The 15,063-nt window shown below is 42.8% G+C and overlaps 1 long non-coding RNA gene across 2 annotated transcripts in view; it reads left to right on the top strand.

Moving 5' to 3' along the window:
- Positions 1-6,648, top strand: part of LOC311600003 — a 63,619-nt gene extending 56,971 nt beyond the window's left edge. For both annotated transcript variants that reach the window (XR_014780111.1, XR_014780112.1), the window contains exon 3: positions 4,971-6,648. This is a non-coding gene — a long non-coding RNA (uncharacterized lncRNA). The remainder of the gene's footprint in view (positions 1-4,970) is intronic.
- The last annotated feature ends 8,415 nt before the right edge of the window (positions 6,649-15,063 follow it).

The raw sequence follows: 15,063 nt of genomic DNA, 5'->3' as shown, positions 1-15,063 counted from the left end.
AAGGTACAGAGTGTGAGCAATGAGGAGATTCGCTATACCCCTAACGCACTTGAGTTTTCTAATTAACACAAACAGACCTCTGGAGCGTATGTGTGGGGATGGATATTAAATGTGTGGGAGAATGATGGAAGAAACACAGAACCAGATCAATTTGCTGATAAGGGTCCACTGAGCAGAGACTGCAGCTTTACTGATGCAGCGCACTTAGTTTCAAAAGGTGCTAAGAGTTTATGTGATTGGTTGGCTAACGTCTGCATTGAAAGATGGCCCACTGTGAAAGAACTGAAGATGTCGGACATGCCTGGGCTTAAGGTTGACCATGGAATTAGAAAGCTCAGAAACCTTAGAACAGTGGAGTAGATTTGCTGTGTGAAACCTTCCTCTGCAACAGGAGGGTACAAAAGATGTTTCTTCAATAATACTACAAAAACCAGATGTATAGCGTGGGAGATAGGTCAGCCAGGACACTGAATGACATAAAAGCACGAAGGCCTCCATTTAATCACTAGGAACCATCATGTCATGGCACACGCCTGTAATCCAGCACCGAGGGAGACAGAATCAGGCAGATCCCAGCGGTTTACTCACCAACCATCCTATGCTAATGGGTGAGTTCTAGGCCAACCAAGAGAGGTTCTCCTAAAAAAAGTAAGGTTGATGTTACCTGAGGAATAACAGCCTTTACACACACACACACACACACACACACACACACACACACACACACAGAGAGAGAGAGAGAGAGAGAGAGAGAGAGAGAGAGAGAGAGAGAGAATTGTATGTATGACACACGTTTTCCTAGGAAGATACAATACACATGTATCTTCATCACAGACAGGGAGACCATGACGAATCAAAGTACAGATACCACCAAAGCTCAGCTTGGTGAACCAAGTTTTACTGGCACTACTTACAGGAATGTGGGCGAGTGATTGTTTACAGGAGCAGAAATTACTCAAAGACAGCAACATCACCAAAGCCTACCCCAGCATTGGTGACAACTCAGGAAATCTGGAAACCTGGAGTACATTGCCCATCCTGCAGGTGGAGAATGTCCCTTTCAAGCGACTGCATCGGTTTAAATCCTTTCCAGGCAGCTTGGCTAGTTTCTGCTTATTCCAGCCAGCTGGTCTGGTCTCAGAGTCTTTTTGTAGCTGAGAGTGACTTTCAGCAGTCTTTATTGCTTACTCCTAGAAGGAGAGGCCTAGTGAATCTGGTCAGTTTCAGGGATTTCCTAAGCAATATTTAGTTGTTTGCCTTCTGGTTTAAGGAACTTCCCTGCAGGATGGAATGTTTCAATCTTGGAGGAAACTTACACAACACATGTGCGCATGCATGTACACACACACACACACACACACACACACACACACACACACACATCAGAAAGAAGAGAAGAAATTGACAAAGTTACTTCATGAGCAGTGTTGAAATAAAAAAAAAACAATTAAATTCCTAAGATGAGCACCAAGGTATCTGAAGAGCTCATTACTACTTAACACTTTTCAGTGTATGCCAGACTTTCTAGTGGGAGCTGCAAATGCTTATTTGGATAGTTTAAATATCATGGGGGCTATTAGGAGTCAAGATGAGCAAGGGCCGCATGGCAGAGCAGAACCCTAAAGGGACAGTGACTGTAATAGCCCAGGCAAAGCGATTTCATAATGGTCTGACACATGTATACCTTTGATACTAATTAGTCACAGTGTCCCCAGAAATTAAAGAGACAGGAAGCATGCTAAATTAGTCCCTGCTTGAGATGCACAAGCAGGAAAGTTCCAGAGCGTGGGAATGACAAAGACAACCTTGAATTATATAGCAATAGGAAAACCACGGCCCCTCAACTATATTCCTGATTTGAACAAGTCTACAGACTTGAATGAAGAGCAGGGCATATCGTTTTGAAGAAGGACCTGGTTACAATTACTGAAAGTTTTATTATAAACTTTTTTAAACTAAAGAAACATACAGTCTTTTCCTAGGGTAACTGTATGTGTAGAAAGGGAAATTGTACACATATTTTTGAAATCTATTTTTATTTTGGATTCTCCTCTCTCTCTCTCTCTCTCTCTCTCCCTCTCTCTCTCTCTCTCTTCCTTCTCTATCTCAATCTCTCCTAACACCCCAACACCAGGTAGGAAAGAAAGGTTAGTGGGGAGAGGGGGCATAGTTAGCCATATCTTCTTCCTGCTGTTTAGGGCCACTGGGTTCCTTGGGGGCATGTTCAATCTTCGTTTCAGGATATCTCCAACTTCTTCTCATCAAACTGTATCAACAGCAACCAGGAGCAGCAGGAGGGAAGCACCAGCAGCCCTTTTCTGTCTCGGAGTCTGCCCCCTACCCCTGTCATCTCTCTTTTTCTCTCTGGGTCTGGCATTTATTCTCACTAACAAAGACCATGCCCCCGACACAAGGTAGTTCCCAGCTGACAAACATCATTCACCCTCAGGCAGCTATCAGATGTCGACAAACTAGAGCTGTCCCCATATCCCACACCTGGGATTAAAGCAAAAACATGTTTGCAGATCATAAACCAAAACTTCTCCAACAGAAAATAAGACCTCTGGGAATCTGTTATACATGGGCACTGCATTGGCATGGATTCTAGGGCATCTTAAAAAGCATGGTGGACCTCCAGTTAGGGGCTTATGGAGGTCAAATGTACAATGGAGCTTCTGCTGAAATCTGAGTCATGGTGGGTCTACTGTGTCCCCAAACAGCCTGCGGTTATTTCTCCAGTCTATATATGCATATTTGTGATATAAATGAGCAGAAAATAGACATTGGTTCACCAACCTGTGGAACAAGGGTTGAAAGTCAATGGAAGCCATTAGGGATTCCTCTTTCATAGCAGCACTGAACCCAAAACAATATCACATCCTTAGGAAGAGTCCAAAGAGTAGTGTGACCAGCAAGGACTTGAAAGCTGAAAGAATGATGATTTCCTCTACACCTCCTTTTAACTCTTCGGTGTAGCATGTGCCGAAGACAGACAGGTCATGGAGAATGACATTATCAGGTAATGACTCTGATTGAAGCTCCTGTACCAGATGTGCTTTCCTTCCTTGAGCAGAGTACCGTGTCTCCTGGTACCTGGTATGTCACTACTGTTCTTTCAGACGCCCATTTCTCAACACCTGTCCATAAGGACCACCAAGCTATTTTCTTTCATTCAGCAAAGACACAGGCACATTTTTATTATTCTATCTTGGTTCACAGGAATCTTGAAATAATAATAATAATAGTGAAATGTATTTTTTAAAGTGGCATGTAATGTGATGGCTTGAATAAGAATGGATCTTATATGTTTGAGTGCTTAGTCACCAGGACGTGGAACTGTTGGAACGGATTAGAAGGATTAGGCTTTATGACCTCATTGGAGGAACTGTGTCACTGGGGGTGGGCATTGGTTTCCGAAGCTCATGCCAGGCTCAATCTCTCTCACTGCCTGTTGCTTTGGGATCAGGACATAGCTTTTAGCTGTTGCTCCAGCTCCATGTGTGCTGCCATGACACTTGCCACGGTGATAATAGTCTCTGACACTGTAGGCAAGCTTCCAGTTAAATGTTTTCTTTCATAAGAGTTGCTGTGGCCATGGTGTCTGTTCACAGCAATGTAACAATAATTAAGACAGGCAAATATATATATACACACACACATACACACACACAGTGTAACTTTTTCAGCAACAAGGAATGGAATTCTGTCATTTGTAGAAAAAGGGATGCACTTGAGGATAATAAAATTAAACAAATTAAGCCAATTTTAGACAACTCTCATAAATTTCCTTATCACATCTGCTTTCTAAATTTTATATAGATACACAAGATATACACACACATAAACAGACAGACACACACACACACACACACACACACACACACACACACACGTATACATCTTACAAAAGTAGAAGTAAAGTTGTTTTGAGGAGTAAAGGAACCTAACAGAAGGGAGGAGTGATGTTGAAAGTACAGTGTGGGATCTATTCTTGTATGTCTTTACCTTAAAAAATGTCTAAATGAATATAAAGAAGGAAAGATTGAAAATATACAAATCAGAAGTAAACTGAAAACATTGTAAAGTACTTTTTAGTTTAATGTTTTGCTTCTGGCAGTCTCATATATGCAATTCTTTTCAGTACTTTCTATCCCCCCTTTCCCATCCCATCTCTCCTGTCTCCTTTGTATTTTCTAAAACTCCCTTCCCCTGCAAGAAGTCTCACTTCAGCTTTCAGATGTGTGTGTGTGTGTGTGTGTGTGTGTGTGTGTGTGTGTGTGTGTGCATGTTTGCTACTGAGTTTTATTAGAGTCACTGTGTGAGCGTGAGGAGGGTAGTTTCTCTCTAGCAACATGGGTCACTCTTTGTTGCATATACCACTGACAGAAACTGACCTCTCTCCTCCAGCAACTGTTAGCTGCCTAGAGGTCAGACCCCATGCAGCCTTCTCCTCTCCATGATGAAATGTTGAATTTTTTCCTAATAACACCAATGCTACAATTTATGAAGGCAATAAAGAACACATGTTCAGAACTCTACTAGTGTAGCTGGAAATCGGAGGGTTTTTCTGGTGTTGCTCTTCTTACGTCTTTCAACTCTTTGCCTTCTTCCTTAGTCAAAATCTCTAGGCTGTCTTGGCGTGTCCACATTATCATCAACTGCCTCAGTTACTCATCTACAAAACAGAGTTAATGGTTTTGTACTAAAGAACATCATCCAGACTTAATATATCCCCTAAATAACTCATGGCTTGGCTTCGCTGACACTGAAGTGTTATCGGAGATCACATCAATGGCCATAATCTTGCAGTGACTCTAAACACTACAGAGGATGTAAACTGTTTCCTGACTTGAACTGTAAAAACTAACTTCCTCATTTCAATAGAAGTGACACATTATCAGTGAGTCAACAACACTCAAGGATCTTTTTCAATGGCTTTTTTTTTTTTTTTTTTTTTTTTTGCCTTTCAGGGTTGGAAAGAATTCCACAAGCTGTCTGGCTGCTATTGCTCTTTTACATTGGAACACAGCGAAGCCCTTGTGGTAGAACAGCTCGCTTCAATTCAGCACAGCAAACCTTGGCAACATTGATCTTTCTCCCATCCAAGCACTGCTAGGAGTAGAGTTTAACCATCCTCAGTTAAGTTCCAGGAAAAATGAAGGAATCTGATGCTCTATTGAACCCACTGCTGAGATAACAGATGTGAATCTGTTGTAAAAATTGACTAGAGAGGGGATAAGAGTCACAATGACAAAGAAGTATGGCTGCCTGGATGCCTCAATCTCCAACCGCTTGGATCATTCTGAAGTTCAAATAGACAGACAGACAGACAGACAGACAGACAGATAATAGGCCAGCATGGAAAAGGTTTGTTTAATATAGGAAATGAGACATTAATGCCAAAAGGGATGAATTGATTTTCAAGAAAATTGTTGGACAAGAGGAAGGGATTGAGTTCAGTTGTAGGAGACACCCATATTAGCCACGCTAGTCACAAATCACAAGGTCTGGATCAAAGACAGGGAGAGAAATTTGATGAATATGGATTTTTTTCATTTTAAGACAAAGTCGTGTTATGTAGTACTGGTTTTGTAACCTGTGCTGAAATGACAGGCATGTGCCACCGTGCCCCACTGCAGAATATGGAACTTAACTAACGAGGCACAAAGGACTTAACATGCTTTTTAAAAATCCCAGAAAAAAAAAACTAGCACTGGTCAAAGGAAATAAATCCCATGTTCATAGAGTAAAAGCCTCAATGATTGGTAACATGTAAACTATTACCCACAGTGCCTACTGATTTCATGTGGTCGCCATCAATATCAAAATCTCAATGGAATGCTATAGAGAAGCAGAAACTCCCACTTTGTATAGTCAGAAGGAAATAATCCAAACAACCAAAACGATGTGGAAGAAAACTGAAAGCCTTATACTTTCTGATCTCAAAACTCACCACAAAGCTACAGGAATCAAACACTAAGATGAGAGCAAAGACACTCATAAGAGCAGAGAGCTCATAATCCCTCACATGTGTGACTGAATAATTTTGGACCAGTATGCCAAGGCCATTCAATAGACATATGGAAGACTTCTCAAATTATAGTCCTGAGAGTAAGAGATAGTAAATGTGATACCATGCACGAGACCTGCACAAGCTCACACCAGAAGAAAAAACCCCAGCTTAGAGATGAGGCGTGAACAACGATCTCACTCCTAACTCGGGAGCTACTAACCACTGGTGGCTTCTGGGAGAGGGAGAGAGGCTTCCCTTCGAGTATGTGACCCCAGGTCGTCTGACCACACTCGGGGGGCAGCCTCCACTCCCTAAAGTAGTTAGGCAACATAAACTGGGTTCTATGGGTTTAAAGAAAAGCAAAGGAGATGAAAATTAGAAGCTGGTTAGATTGCGAGGTGAAGGTAAGATGTGTGAATCTGGGAGGAGTTGAAACAGTGGGTGAATATGATCGAAATATATTGTATACAATTTTCAAAGAATTAATCAAACTATTTTAAAAGATTTATTTATTTATTTATTACATATACAATGTTCTGCCTGCACACCAGATGAGGGCACCAGATCTCACTGCAGATGGTTGTGAGCCACCATGTGGTTGCTGGGACTTGAACTCAGGACCTTCGGAAGAGCAACCAGTGCTCTTAACTGCGGAGCCATCTCTCCAGCCCTAATCAAAATATTTTTAAAAGTAAATAAATTAAAAACAAACAAAAAAAACCCTGAGGCTGGGGAGATGGCTCCGACATTAAGAGCACTGGCTGCTCTTCCAGAGGTATTGAGTTTAATTCCCAGCAACCACATGGTGGCTCACAACCATCTATAAAGTGATCTCATGTCAGGCTCTGGCATACAGGTGTACATGCAGACAGAACATTCATATTCATGAAATGAATAAATAAATAAATAAATAAATAAAGATTTTTCCCTGACTGAAAAAATAAAATAAAAATAAAAAGCTAAGTCATTGTATAAAACTCTTTGGAGGACTGCAGAATTTGAAGCTGCAGAAGCTAACTAATATATATATAGTCCTCTGCTAAGGGTGCCCCATACAACATTTATTTACTAATTTTTTATTAAAGAGGTGTGTGTGTGTGTGTGTGTGTGTGTGTGTGTGTGTGTGTGTGTAAATGTATACATGTGCCAAAAGATCCAGGAGAATCTTTAGGTTTTTTTTTTCTTTAGATTCTCTAGAATCAGAGTTACAAATGGTTGTGAACCACTTACACAGGGAAGTGAACTGGTGTCCCCTCGAAGAGCAGTAAGTGCTCTTCACCATGCAGCCGTCTCTCCTGCTGTCTGTATTCAGCTTTATGACACCGAGGCACTAATGTGTATGCTGTATCTCCATGTGTGTTTTAAAAGCAGATGCCCAGCAGCTGGCCTGAAGCTCACTGAATGGACTTACTTCTTGTTCCTCTCACTACTGATAGACAGAACATCCGGTTTATGTAAAGATAGGAATTCTGGATCTGTGTTTATTTACGGGACGATTGTCAGCCCCCCCCTCCCCCCACGTTTCTTCACTCACTCGTCCCCAGCTGGCTGTGCTTTGGGCTCCGTTGGTCACACAGATGCCGTTCATCTTCAGAGCCACCTAGGCTGCTCAGCAGGGCATTCTCCAACTGACTAATGACACATGGACACCCAGGAGCTTTGATGACTGCACTCAGAGCCTTGCCCTGGAGAAACGTGGGCAACGTGTCCTTTGCCCAGAGCCTTCTCCCAGGATTTCAAGGTGGCCTTTGAATTCCTACACTGCCCAGGACATCTCCAAGAAATTTGTGATGAGGCTTCCCATGGGCAGTGCCACACTCCAGATACCAAGGAGCCCAGTAGTTCATGTCACACATGCCTTCCATCTCTGGTACGTAGGATGGAAAGGTCAGCTTGAGAAAAGTCTGCCCAGCTCTGAGTGACCTTTCTGAAGCCCAGAGAGAGAGAGAGAGAGAGAGATGTGACTTATGTCAGGTCACACACTGAATTGGAGACAGAGCTAGGGACAAAACCCAACTCCTGTGGCACCACACCCTCATGGAGCCTTCATGTCTTGTCTTTATTTTCGTTTCCCATCTTCCTTCCTCCCATTGACGCACTTGCCACAGACCCCTCATGTGCCTCGCCTATTAGTCAGGAACATTGACTTGTACAGCAGCAAGTCTATGAGGGCCAGTGTTTCTTAAGCTTTGAGCACGTAAGAATGGAACTGTAAAAATAGATGCGTTTTACTGCTGTGTGTTTGTGAAGGGAGTGGAGGCAGGAAGGGAGAAGGGTGAAGGTTTAAGACAGGAAGTGCGAGGGGCTTTCTATTGGGAGCCATCTGATCTCTTTGTCCGAGTTCTATGCAGAATGCTAAATCTCAACGGTCTTAAAGGAGCAATGGAGACCAACTGACTACAAGTATGTGAGAGTCTGAGATAAGAGATGCTCTACCTATGGAAAGCACAAATGGCCTCATAGCTGAAAAGGCTTTGCAGAAGTTTCTAAGTTCTAGTTTGCATGGGAATCTTGCTGACAGCCTGATAAACTTACCTAAGCAAGATAATTCTAACTCAGTTGGTTTGATGTGAAGACTGACTGGTTGAGTTTAAAAAGCACCTGGATTATCTCTTTGAGATGTGCTAGAGCAGGTACAAGACCTCATAGTTTGGGCTTTATGATGTGAACGTTGCCAAAGGCTTTGAGCGAACTGACCTTGTTTGTTTGTGAATGTGCGTCTGTGTGTGTGCATATATGTGTGTACATATATGTGTGCTTGTGTGTGCCTATGCATGTGTATTTGTGTATGTGTCTGTGAATAAGCATATATGTGTATGTGTTATGTGTTTGTCTATGTGTGTGTGTTTCTATGTGTGTATAGTGTGTGTATGTGTAGTGTTTATGTTTGTGTATGCATGGTTGTGTGTGTTTATGTGTGTGTGTGTGAAAGAGAGGGGGAGAGTGGGGGGAGAGAGAGAGAGAGAGAGAGAGAGGGAGGGAGGGAGAACATCATGGTATGTGGATGTCAGAAGATAGTTTGTGTGTTGATTATCTTCTTCTCCCTATAGTTCAGGGGATTAAACTCAGGCCATCATGATTTTAGCTGCCTTTAAATGCTGAGCTATCTTTCCAACTCTAGATTTTTTTACTTAAATTTTTTTGATGTGTTTAAGGAAACTCTTATATAGCTAGCTTGTGGTGTAAATTAATACCTAATGGTCAAGAGAGATGGTTTAGTAGTCAAGGGCACTTGCTGTTCTTCCAGAGAACTCTAATTCTGTTCCCAGCACCAGGAGGTGCTACTGACATGGTGCTGTAACCAGCTGGAACTCCAGCTTCAGGGAATCCGACATCCCTTTCTGGCTTCTGCACCTGTATGCATGTCGTATACACACACACACATTCACATGGATTAAAGAATAATCCTGGGGCTGGAGAGATAGTTCAGAGGTTAAGAGCATGTGCTGCCCTTCCAGAGAAACCAAGTTAGGTTCCCACTACCCATGCGGGGCAGATCACAACCATCTCTAACTCTGTCTCCATAGGTTCCAACATGGCCTCTGTGGGCATCTGCACCCACAGGTACATAATCCCAACACCCACCACACCCACATGCACGCGCTCGCGCGCACACACACACACACACACACACACACGCACGCACACGCACACACACACATATGTGCGTGCGCACACACACACGCACACACAGACACAAAATAAATAAATAAATAAATAAATAAAAATAATCTTTAAATTATGTCCTCAAACCAAAACAAGCAACGAGCAAGGAAAATCCTTCCCTCCTGCTCTTCTACTCTGCTCACATCTGTTCTGAAGGTAGGAGGAGTTGGTCCATTTGTCCTTAGGTGAATGCAGAACATTTAAAGAAAAGACTTGCCATGAGTGAAACACAAAGGCCACCAGCTCATCCTGGTTCGTAGCAACCTGCCTGGGAACACTTCTGCCAAAAGCCACTCTGCTCATCAGAAATGATGGGACAAATAGTCAGAAAATAGGGCAGAGGCCGTGAGCACTATCAGGCTTCTGGAAGTAAGGCTGCGGTCAACACCACTACAGGAGCATGGCCCCAGCACACCTTGAGGCTGAGTTATAACGTAGTCTAGAAATGAGCATAGAATCTTATTCCTACTAGGAATTAATCCTGTGCAGAGACTCCGGGGATATGAGTTCTGATTAGCCCTAGCTCAAATCTGATAGCCTTACGTTATACACGTGTTGTGTGTGTGCATGTGTGACTGTGTATGTGATTTCAACCATCTTTCTTTATTGAGAGGTTTCAAAATGCCTGATATCCACATAAAATTATATGGTATATTTTCATATCAACTTTCTTATTGGAGCCCCGTGCAATCATTGTAAGGAAAAGAGAGTTGATGTATCTTTTTTCTCATTTTGAGGAAATAAAGATTTAGAGGTCTAAGGTGTTGTGTAACTTTAAGTGGGTTATATCGTCTAAGCTTCCTTGTTTTCCTATTTGTTTGTTTTCAGCCTATAAAATACCAGTTTAGGCTAGGCATGGTGGTGCAAGCTTTTAATCCGAGCACTCACAAGGCGGAGGCAGGCAGATCTCTGAGTTCAAGGCCAACCTGGTCTACAGAGTGAGTTACAGGACAGCTAAAGCTACACAGAGAACCCTTATCTTGGGGAAAAAAAAGAAAAAAGAAAAACCAAAACAAAGTAAAAAAAATTACTCTTGTTCCATAGCAACAGCCTTTCATAATTAACTTGTCCCAAGTCATAAATGTAGAAGAGCTGAACCTGGATCCTCTTTCTCCAACCTCATTGCATAAATTTTTAGATAACATTGCTCATCAAAGAGGGTAGCATTGGAAGTAGTTGATGACCCGTTAATTTTGTTGTGTGAATCTGGGTAATAAATACCATAAATGCCGTGTGTCTGAAAATCCAGAGTAGGATCAACCCATCAGGACACCTTCCCTATAAAGCCGTGTGCTGATGGTCTGAGTCAGGATGTGGTGAGAGCCCCAGCCAGTAGCACCAGCCTCCCTACAGAATGGTCCAGCTGTGCCTCAGCAGCTTGCCAGAGTTTTAATGTATTCATATTTGGACCCAAAGTCCTTAAGTTCAGTCTCTTTGCCTCCCCTCTTGGACAGTAAGGGAAACAAAACCTTCTTTGCAACATTTATCAGACCTAAAACTTGCACAGAACAGCAGAATCAACCACACTGTGAATTGGAGGGCCTCACCCCAGTCCTAGATATCATGTGACCCTGTGAACCCCAGTTTCCACACCTCCAAAGCTGATACAGCAGATTAACTTATCTCTAAGTCAGGTGTTTTTGTAGTTTCAACAAGTCTTGACAGCCCTTTGGAGGTCTTTTGATGACATTTCTTGCTTTCCAACAGACAATTAGTCCATGACTGTAGCCCAGCACTGCAGTGTGGCTGGCTCTCTCTTCTGACCTCATGATGTGCTTAGCTTCATATCCTCAGTCACATCACTTGGCACCTGGTGGTGACTCAAAGCGGGGCATCTCTGTGTCCTCCTTAAGGCTCTACGCAGAGGAGGAACTTCCTTTGGGTGTTCTATAGTGTTTACTCACAGAAGGCCTCTAGTGGGTAAACAAGAAATATAGCATGTCTGGGCCAATTAACTTCTGACATTCTTTTCTGTTTGCAAAATAGAAGAATAAAAACAGGATACTCCGCATCCCAGGATGTTATAAGAAACATTTTTTAAATGAATTGTGTTGACTAAAAAACAAGATGCACAGGTGCACCTGCCAGTTTAGATTAAGAATACTTCCTTTAAATAATCCTGCAGGCTTTCTTGCTTCTGTGAAGGATTTCCTGCCATCCTCAAAAAGACTTCTTGTTAATAAATTTGGTGATTGTTACAAAGAAGCAGCAGTCTGTTGAGTACCCTGTGTGCAGTGTTTTATCTAATTTTCACAGGTAACTTACATAAGACTCACCATTAATCTTGTTTTATAGATGAGGAAATTAAATTTCAGAGATGAAATACTTTAGCAAAATTGCCAACTGGTGTGAAGCCAAAGTGTATACACTCTCATTACATTGCCCTGCTTTGCTGTGGACACTTAGTATCCTAGGGCATTTTAGTTGCTGCCTATAAGTCAATAGACTGAGGAAACTAATTCTTTTTTTTTTTTTTTTTTTTAGGAAACTAATTCTTGAGAGGGGATTTTGAATGACTTTTTCCATTTGATTCCTCAATGTCCAGTGCATAGTAGATGTTCCCCAGAAGTGCAATGAATGTAGACTGGCAGGAAAGAGAAGGATAAAACGTAGACTGTGATACATTTGAGGTGGGGTCATAATGACCACTGATAATGCGCTTTATGCATCAGGAAAGAGGCAGGGAGTAGAGGGAGCCCGTTAGCTGCTGTGAAGGAGGCTGACGGTAGGGTAGTAAAAGGCACCTCTCCTCACCATCCCTTACAGTACCCATGACCTCTGTGAGCATCTCATCAGAAACTAATAAAGCAGACACAATACAGGGCTAGAGCACTGGCTGACTGCAAGCACCCATATCTCCTCTAACTACTTTAAGAAGAAAGGGACTGTGCTGAGGATCTATGGAGCTCACAATGTTTCCACAGAACCAGACTTAGAAGTCACACAGTTCCCTATGGATGAGGTGGCGGGGATATAGGATAAGAGATGAAGAAAACAGCAGTCAAGACTCTACTCAAGAGTCTGCATGAGATGAGCCAAGCCCTGGGGACTCTGAGAATAAGCAAGGCAGAGTCTGAGGCTCGTGGAATCCATAGCGACAGACAGAAAAAGAGGGAGAGGCAGAAATATTGCTTCATCAGGGAGTTGTTAAGACCCAAGCTGGATTGGCTTGGAAAAACATGGGGGATATACTTTTAAAGAAACATTTGAATCACTGAAGGTACAGAAAATGCTAATTTAAACCTGTTGATAGTTTCCAGGGACACCACATTTTCCCCAGAGTGCAAAAGAAACCCCAGGAAGACTGTTACTATTGAGAATGAGTTCAACGTATCCTGAGGAAGGAGAGTTATTTCCAGCCATTGGTCAGCTATAGTTAGTTTTCAACAGGTATTAGGAACTATGAAAAGTATGCCTTGTGTTTGTTCTACACACAGAAGGCAAGAGAGATGTGGGGAAGAAGAAGAGGGAGAGGAGGAGGAGGAGGAGGAAGAAGATGGTGATGATGATGATGATGATAATAATAATAATAATATGATGATGATGATGATGATGATGATGATGACATTGGCAACTATAATTGGGACCATCTGGTCCCAATTAAGAAATTAAAAGACTTCCGCCGGGCGTGGTGGCGCACGCCTTTGATCCCAGCACTCGGGAGGCAGAGGCAGGCGGATCGTTGTGAGTTCAAGGCCAGCCTGGTCTACAAAGTCAGTCCAGGATGGCCAAGGCTACACAGAGAAACCCTGTCTCAAAAAACAAAAAAACAAAAACAAAAAAAAGAAAGAAATTAAAAGACTTCTGTACAAATCATTGCCTCTTAGCAAAACCTCCAAATCCTTCAGAAGTGCCCTGAAACCCAGCTTCTGGTTTCTGCATGACTCTCCCTCCAGGTGCTCCCCAACTCCTTGGAGCAGGTAAATGAATCTCGCCTTGCCAGTGCAAGATTAGCCTCAGCCTGGCTTTAGGGACATCCTGCAGAGGGGTGTGAGCCAGGAGGTACTGACACAGCAGAAGGAGCAGTGTGATTCCTTAACGTGCATCCCATATACTTCGCATTAATGCCTGAGACAGACACTGAATTCTAAGGGGAGTCAGCACACATTAAGGACAATGCAAATGGAGTGGTGGCCTCCTTTAAACTCTAGCTCCATCCTTAAGGCCCTACACATTAGATGAATCGCTTGAGGTCCCTGGAGCCTCCTCTGCCTGTGTTAAGCGGGGCTACCATGTATTCTGAGTTTGATGAGGTGTGAGTGAGAGAATGCATGGGGAAAGACTTTTTTTTTCTCTTGCAAATAGGACTTAGTGGGAATTTTATTTCACTTCATGGAAGGAAGTTGGCACTGAGCTCAAGGCTATGTCTCATGCTAATCAACTCTGTGTCCTCAAATTCTGGCCTACTGCCTGGGTTACTAGAGCTCAGCAAATGTTTATTGATGAAGAAATGACAGAGGGTTGTAATCTCTTTGCCTGGAATTTCTTTGATATTTGATTCCAAGAATTGGAAATTGTATCCAAGTCATCTGCTCTGTGCCTCCACATCTGGCCATACAGGACAGGCCGTTCAGTGTGGGAAGACCACTGCTCCAATGACCGGGTCAAAGGTCAAAGGGCCTCACTGCTGGTCAATAGAGTCAACAGCCTTGTGAGGTACAAGACATGACAAATCTGGCCTATGTTCAGGAAAATCAAGTTACTTTCAACTCAGGCCCTTGTAAGAGCCATCACCTCTATGATATTTCTGTATTTTCCTATTGGTTTTTTGAGAAACCACTCTTGAACCAAGACTGCTCTCTTCAACAAATAAACAAATTTTTGTAAAGCCCACAGGTCCCTATTGTACTGTATTTGAACAGAAATCGATGGGATCATCGACCTGGGAATATTCCGAACAGCTTAGAAACACAGCTCACAAATGAGGGAGCTTCCTATATGAGTGTGATGTTCAGAGAAATGGCCATCAAATCCATCCAATCTAGAGATAAGGTTTTTTTTTTCTAGCTGGCCAGTCTAGTTGGATCTCAGTCCTAGTAGTCTCAGGTGCTGTTTACAAAAGAAACAGAAAACGTTTCCCAGGCTATCAGTCACGCGCGTGTGTGTTTCCGGACTAGACTGGTCAAGTAGAGAAGAGGATTATGGGCTCAGTAGAACCCTGTCACACAAATGAGGCACTTTCAACAATGCACTAGGGAGTCCTTGTGGCCCTGAAGATCACCTTAGCCCAGCATCTCTGATACAACGGTGAAATGAGAGCAGAAATGATTTGCTTCTCATTCCATGATCCAAATTCGTCCCTTGGCAAACTTAAAAATGACAGCATATAGCCAGTTGTGGTGGTGCACGCCTCTAATCCCAGCACTTGGGGAGGCAGAGGCAGG

This window comes from Acomys minous (assembly GCF_964271855.1).
Source record: "Acomys minous genome assembly, chromosome: 6".
Classification (NCBI taxonomy): Eukaryota; Metazoa; Chordata; class Mammalia; order Rodentia; family Muridae; genus Acomys; species Acomys minous.
The sequence above is the reverse complement of the archived record's forward strand: the minus strand, read 5'-3'. Positions and strand labels throughout refer to the sequence as shown.